Genomic DNA, 8,276 nt, shown 5'->3' with positions numbered 1-8,276 from the left:
CATAAAAGCCTAAAATATTAGAATAGTGTTATAGAGAAATATTAATAGACAAACCGATAGAGTAGAACAACATGTGGGAATTTAACATACAAGAAAGGTTGTGTCGCAAACCTTTGAGAAAAATATACACTTTTCAATAAGTGAGTTGGAAAAAATTCAGTAACCATTTGGGAAAAAATAAGAGTCAGATCCAGAGCAAAATGTAAATTTAATGAGAATCCCAGAAGATAATTTTGTTGGTTTTAGTACTATGTACTATGCTTCTAAATTCCAAATAAGACATTAGATGAATTGGAATTGTCAAGAAATTTGGAAAAATAAGACAATTAAGAAAACTGATATTATCAGATATTAAAACAATATAAACCTATGGTAATAAAAAACTATGGACTTGACACATGAACAGACATATGCATCTACATCCGTGCTCATGCCTTCCTAGAACATAATGGATTCTCCATACAAGTTTGTTGCAGATAGAATATAATCCTCAATTCAGTACGGTATTATCTTTAAATTATCTCCTGCCGTATAACTTAATTATTCATTATTCTATTGAAATTTGAGTTGTTTTCACTAATATAAATAATGTGTCAGGACTTCCCTGGTGGCGCAGTGGTTAAGAATCCGCCTGCCAATGCAGGGGACACAGATTCGAGTCCTGGTCCGGGAAGATCCCACATGCCATGGAGCAACTAAGCCCGTGCGCCACAACTACTGAGCCTGCCCTCTAGAGCCTGCGAGCCACAACTACTGAAGCCCACGTGCTAGAGCCCGTGCTCCAAAACAAAGATGAGCCACTGCAATGAGAAGCCCACACACTGCATCGAAGAGTAGCCCCGCTCGCCACAACCAGAGAAAGGCCGCGTGCAGCAACAAAGACCCAACGCAGCCAAAAATAAATAAATAAATAAATTAAAATTAAAAAAAGAAATCAGTAAAGTTATTAAAATAAATAATGTATCAATGAGCAAATTTAAAGATAATGCTTTATTGAGTTGAAGATTATATTTTATCTCCAACAAATGTGTATATGTATATGTACACACACAACACATACATACATATAACTAAGTTTAAACAATAAAGTATGTGTGTATACATACACATACACACACACTAGGAAATGCAGATATTAACATGGATGAACATCACAAGCATTATATAAATGAAAAATTGAAAGGTACATTACTCTACTTAGATGAAGTTCAAAACATTGCAAAACCAAAAATAAATTGTATAGGCATACATACATATAAAATAAATCTGTAGGAAAAAAAGCAAGATCACAGTAAATATTCATTAATATGGTGGTTACTTGATGGGTGGAGGGGAAGTGTTTGGGATTTGGGATGGGCATAAACAGGAAGTGGGTACCAGAATAAGTAGCAGGCCTGAGATGCTATCCTTAGAAAGACCTGCTTGTAAGTTTAGACCTTGGCTAGTGTCTGGGAGCTTAGATTTCATCTTGGGAGGGTTCCCACCATTGCCTGGTAAGAGTGGCTCACAGTGCCTAAACAATATGGTTTATGCCAAACACCTGCTTTCCATCCGGAAGTCTTGAATTTCGGTACATGCCAGGCAGAGGGAGCTGCATGTCCAGTTCCCAGCGAAAACCCTTGGCACTGAGTCCCTAATAAGCTTCTGTGATAGGCAACACTTCACACATGTTGTCACGACTCATTGCTGGAAGAGTTAAACACATCCTAGTTGACTCCCCTGGGAGAGGACTCTTAGACGCTTGCACCTGATTTCCTTGTGCCTTTTCCCTATGCTATTTTGTTTTGTATCCATTCACTGTAATAAATCATACTGTGAATATGACCATATTCTGAGACTATGAGTCCTCCTAGCTAATATCAAAGCTAGTGTTGGTTTTAGAAATCCCTTTCAGTGAGGGCTATACAGGTGTTCTTTCAAAATTTTTTATATCTTTCATATATTATAAATATTGCATGTATTTACCAATTAATCAAAAGGAAAATAAAAGGTGAAATGAATAGGAGTTACCCAAATAAAGATGAGATGTAATTGTGTAGAAAGCGTTCCAGTAAAATGAAATAACATGGCAATGTCTAGAATCAAACCACAGAATATCTCATTCAAGGAACTGAAATTATGAACAGAGGAATCAGAGGAAATGGTAAAACTGGAAAAGTAATCAGAAGTAGCCGTGGTTGTGACCTCCATGAAAAAGTCTTCCCAGTTCCCCCCGACCCCATCTTCCCTCCATGTACTGCTCCTTCACCTCCTTATTTTCATCTATGTTATGATGCAAATGTTGAGACACCTTTTTTTCCCACATGGATCCCCTTTTTTCCATTGCCATTTATTAGAAAGACTATGAATTACCTTGGTACCTTTTTGAAAATGAATAAACTATATATGTGTGGGAATATATACATATATGTGTATATTTCTGGATTTTCTAGTCTTCTCTATTGATACATAGGTTTATTCATACTCCACTACCACACCACATTGTCTTGAAGCTGTAGCTTTATAATAGTATTTTAGATCACACAGTAGAAGTCCTTCCAATTTTCCTTAAAATTGTCTTAGGTATTCTAAATCCTTTTCATCCTCATATATTTGGAAACAGCTTGTCTATTTCTAAGGGGGGGAAAAAACCCTGCTTTTTAAAAAATTGCACTGAACATTTAAAACATTTTGAGAAAAACTGACATCTTAACAATATTGCCTTCACTCCATGAATGAGGTTATCATTCTTGCTTGGATTGTAATTCAGTAATATTTTATTTTGTTCAAATTGTTTCTGCTTTGGCACTGGGAGCTCTTTCAGTTGGTTCCTGTGTTGCTTTGATACACACCATCATTGTGTGTGTGTGTGTGCCTATAGTTCTTCCCAGGTGTTCAGTGAGGATTTCTCCACTCTGGCTGATGAGAACTCAATATCTCCTAGTCCTGGGAATTGTTCAGCTTTGGGCTCCCAAGTGCTTTTCTTTGCCTGACCTTGTAGAATTTTCTCTGGGCATGTGCTGCTTTGTAGTCAGCCAAAACTCAAGGTGACCTCTATGATGATTTCTGGAGCCCTTTCTTTAGGATAGACATTTTTTTAAAATATTTATTTATTTATTTAGCTGCGCCGGGTCTTAGTTGCCATGTGCAGGATCTTCATTGCAGCATGCAGGATCTAGTTACCTGACCAGGGATCGAACCCATGCCCCCTGCACTGGGAGCTTGGGGTCTTAGTCACAGGACCACCAGGGAAGTCCCTGGAGCCCTTTCTCCACATAGCTCTGCCCGCTCTAGCATCCTGTCCTCCAAATTCCAACCACCTTTCCAAAATCTGATCTCTGTCTCCTCAACTCAATAAGACTCTCATGCTCTGTTTGGGTTCCTCCTCCCCACCTTGTGGTCCAGAAAGAGCCACCAGGAAGAAAGTAGAGGTATTGCTGGGATACCGTTTTTATTATCCTTCTCTGTCTAGTGCCCAGTGTCTGAAAACAATTGTTGCTTGTATTTTGTACCTTCTCTAGTTGTTACTATAAAAGGCCAAGTGCAGTACCAGTATTCCATCATAGGGGGAAGCACAACACCCTCTACTAGGGTTGGCCAAAAAGTTCGCTCAGGTTTGTCCATAAGATCGTACAGAAAACCCAAACGAAATTTTTGGCCAGCCCAATATTTTGGTTGTTATTTTACTTGGTAAATATTTCTGTAATTGATTACAGTTACTAATATAATTTCCATGTATGGGCATATAGAAATGCAATTGTCAGGAATTCCCTGGTGGTCCAGTGGTTAGGACTCTGCACTCTCACTGCTGAAGGCCTGGGTTCAATCCCTGGTCGGGGAACGAAAATCCCCCCAGCTCTGCGGCGAGGCCAAAAAAATAATAAAAAGAAATGCAATTTTCTTAAACTATTAATAATTCTATAACTTGTCTGTAGATGTTTTTAAAGCTTTATATTCAGATAGTTGTGTTAAAATAATATTTTGTGAGCTTCCCTGGTGGCGCAGTGGTTGAGAATCTGCCTGCCAATGGAGGGGACACGGGTTCGAGCCCTGGTCTGGGAAGATCCCACATGCCGCGGAGCAACTGGGCCCGTGAGCCACAACTACTGAGCTTGCGCGTCTGGAGCCTGTGCTCCGCAACAAGAGAGGCCGCGATAGTGAGAGGCCCGCGCACCACGATGAAGAGTGGCCCCCGCTTGCCTCAACTAGAGAGAGCCCTCACACAGAAACGAAGACCTAACACAGCCAAAAATAAATAAATTAATAAAAATAATAAAAATAATAATAATAATATTTTGTGTGTCTTTCTTTTCAGTTCTTAGAATTTTTATTTCTTTGTCTTGCTGCATTGGTTTGGGTTTCTGGGATAATGCAGAATAGAACTGGTAATAATGGACATCCATTCTTATTCCTGGTTTTAAAAGGAATGTTTGATATTAGCTGTAGCTATTTTTTTAAGATCCTGATTAAAATACAAGTTAAGGAAGCTGTCTTTTACAATTCCTTTGTGGTTTGTTTTGCGGTATGCTGGAAGAATGTCCCCTCCCCACAAGTTACATTTACTTCCTAATGTCTGGACCCTGTGAATATCACATTATACAGCAAGAGTGAAAATTAATTTATATGGCAAATGATGTGATTAAGTTAAGGATCTTGAGAGGAATTTATCTTGAATTATCAGGGTTGGCCCTAAATGCAATCATATGTACCCTTAGAAGAGAGAGGCAGAGAGAGATTTTATACAGACAGACACAGAGGAGAGGTCCACGTGTGGATAGAGGCAGAGATCAGAGTGATGTCACCATCAGTCAAAAAACATCAAGAGGTCTGTCATACAGAGTGAAGTAAGTCAAAAAGAGAAAAACAAATACTGTATGCCAACACATATATATGGAATCTAAAAAAAAAAAATGGTCATGAAGTACTTAGGGGCAGGATGGGAATAAAGACGTAGATCTACTAGAGAATGGACTTGAGGAGACGGGGAGGGGGATGGGTAAGCTGGGACAAAGTGAGAGAGTGGCATGGACATATATACACTACCAAATGTAAAACCGATAGCTAGTGGGAAGCAGCCGCATAGCATGGGGAGATCAGCTCTGTGCTTTGTGACCACCTAGAGGGGTGGGATAGGGAGGGTGGGAGGGAGGGAGACACAAGAGGGAAGAGATATGGGGATATGTATAAGTATAGCTGATTCACTTTGTTATAAAGCAGAAACTAACACACCATTGTAAAGCAATTATACTCCAATAAAGATGTTAAAAAGAAAAAAAATAGGAGAAGCTGTGAGAGGCAAGAACTGACTCTCCCCTAGAGCCTCTGAGGGGAGCCTGACCCTGCTCACATTTAGATTTTTTATTTCTAGCCTTCAGAACTGTGAGAGAATTATTGCTTTAAGCCACCAAATTCATGGTAATTTGTTATGGCAGCCATGGGAATCTAATATTGTTTTTATTTAGCTGTGATATTGAATCACATCAAATGCATCTTTTTTGCATCCACTGAAACAGTCATATAGTTTTTCTCTTTTAATCTCTTGGTTTTTTTTTTTAACTCTTCGTTGCAGTGCACAGGCTTCTCATTGCGGTGGCTTCTCTTGTTGCGGAGCACACGCTCTAGGAGCGTGGGCTTCAGTAGTTGCAGCGTGTGGGCTCAGTAGTTGTGGCGCATGGGCTTAGTTGCTTTGTGGCATGTGGGATCTTCCTGGACCAGGGATGGAACCCGTGTCCCCTGCATTGGCAGGCAGATTCTTAACCACTGCACCGCCAGGGAAGTCCCTCTTTTAATCTCTTAAAATGTGAGTTACATTAATGAATTTTTCTAATGTTAAACCAACCCTATATTCCTGTGATAAACCTAACTGGTTTATGATGTATGTGTGTATGAATGTATGTTTCATCTGTCTTCTCTGCTGATTCTCATTTATAGTATATAATCTTCAAATGTTGCCTCTAGAGCCTCCAGCTAGAAGAAATGCAGCCCTGCTGACACCTTGATTTTAGCACAGTGAGACCCACTGTGAACTCCTGACCTCCAGAACTGTAAGACAATAAATCTGTGGTTTTTTTGTTTTTGTTTTTTTTAATTTTATTTATTTATTTATTTATGGCTGTGTTGGGTCTTCGTTTCTGTGCGAGGGCTTTCTCTAGTTGCGGCGAGCGGGGGCCACTCTTCATCGCGGTGCGCGGGCCTCTCATTATCGCGGCCTCTCTTGTTGCGGAGCACAGGCTCCAGACGCGCAGGCTCAGTAGTTGTGGCTCACGGGCCCAGTTGCTCCGCGGCATGTGGGATCTTCCCAGACCAGGGCTCGAACCCGTGTCCCCTGCATTGGCAGGCAGATTCTCAACCACTGCGCCACCAGGGAAGCCCTCTGTGTTGTTTTAAGCCGCCAAGTTTGTGGTAACTTGTCACAGCAGCAATGGGAAACAAATACACTCATTTTCCTTAGGAATTCATTTGCAGGATTTCCTTAAGGCCTTAAAGGAAGGACCAATCTTTCAGAGAGGACATGTATTTCCTTCTCCTAGTTGTCTAGGGCAGGGGTCCCTAACCCCGGGGCCACGGACCAGTAGCTGTCCGAGGGCTGTTAGGGACCCGGCCGCACAGCAGGAGGGGAGCAGCGGTGGGCAAGCGAGCGAAGCTTCATCTGCCTCTCCCCATCACTGGAATCACTGCCTGAACCAGTCCTGCACCCCGTCCCCCCCCCCCCAACCCCCGCTCCATCTGTGGAAAATTGTCTCTCACAAAACCAGTCCCGGATGCCAAAAGTTTGGGGACCGCTGATCTAGGGGCACTACTAGCCCGGGAACACTTTGAAGGGCTAAAGGTAACATGATTTTGAGCTGCAGCTCCGTGTAAAGTCTAGGCTGTGTTGTACTCTTCACTATTCCCCTCTCTTCTTGTTCTGTTAGACAAGGAAACTTTTCTCAGAGTCCCCTGGGTGGAGAGAGATGTGAGTTTACTTCTGTTTCACCCTAATCCTGGGTTGTAACCCTTTGCAGGTCTAGCTCAGTGTAAAGAGACCCTCCTGTTAGACTTTCCAACTTGGGGGCTCCCAGGCTTTGATTTCTGCCCCTTTTACCCCAGAAGGCTGTCAAAACCCAAAGTTCAAGTTTGTCTGGAATGGAAAATGCACCCAAGGCAAAAGCAATTTCAGGGTCTCTCTGGTTCTCACTTTCTTTAAGTTTTGCCCTGTTTTCAGTGCCTTCAACGCTTTTCATATTTTTCTTTCTTTTAGCCAGCATTTGTTGTGGTTTTCAGTAATGGGACTGATCTGAATAACCTAGTCCAACATATTCCCAGGCACCTATTAAAAATTTTGCCTTCTGAATCTGTCAGTTCTACCATCTAAACTTTTGGATGATCTGATTTTGCTGTCTTGTGTGTCTGTTGGCTCCCACTCACGATGCTTTGTTTTCCTGTGCATTTATTTGTTTGTTTAATTGTAATCTCATTTTCAATAGACCTTTATTTGTCAAACTTCTTTGAAGGTTAGGTTGAAGTCACGTTCCCCCGGAAAAAAATTGCAGTTGTATTTTCAGTTGCCTGGAGGCATGCCAACCCAGTACCAATCAAAAATAATTCCTTTGCTTGAGGTTTTTTACATCACCCAGGTATTATGAAGTGGACCACAAACATGCATGAGGTCTGACTCGTGGTTATACATTCTTGTGGGAATTTCTTCCCTTTCTTTACTCAGTTCTGATGTTGATACAGGAATTTCTGTGCCGCTCCCTCCTCCCGCATCCGCCAACACCTTTTGTTTTTGTTTTATTCTTCCCTTTACACTTTAACCACTTTGCTGATGGCTCCCTTTTGACATTTAGCTTTGTACAAGGTTCTTTTATAAGACTAAGAGAGTAGACCTTAAAAGTTCTCATCATGGGCTTCCCTGGTGGCGCAGTGGTTGAGAATCTGCCTGCCAGTGCAGGGGACATGGGTTCGAGCCCTGGTCTGGGACGATCCCACATGCCGCGGAGCAACTGGGCCCGTGAACCACAATTACTGAGCCTGCGCGTCTGGAGCCTGTGCTCCACAACAAGAGAGGCCACGACAGTGAGAGGCCCACGCACCGCAGTGAAGAGTGGCCCCCGCTCGCCGCAACTAGAGAAAGCCCTCGCACAGAAATGAAGACCCAACACAGCCAAAAATAAAAATAAATAAATAAATAAATTTATTTAAAAGAAAAAAAGTTCTCATCACAAGAAAAAACAAAATTTTGTAACTATGTATGGTGATAGGTGTTAACTAGACTTATGGTCGTGCTCATTTTGCAATATATACAAATAGAGAAT

This window comes from Eschrichtius robustus, chromosome 9 (assembly GCF_028021215.1).
Source record: "Eschrichtius robustus isolate mEscRob2 chromosome 9, mEscRob2.pri, whole genome shotgun sequence".
In the NCBI taxonomy this organism is placed as follows: Eukaryota; Metazoa; Chordata; class Mammalia; order Artiodactyla; family Eschrichtiidae; genus Eschrichtius; species Eschrichtius robustus.
This window is presented reverse-complemented; position numbering follows the sequence as displayed.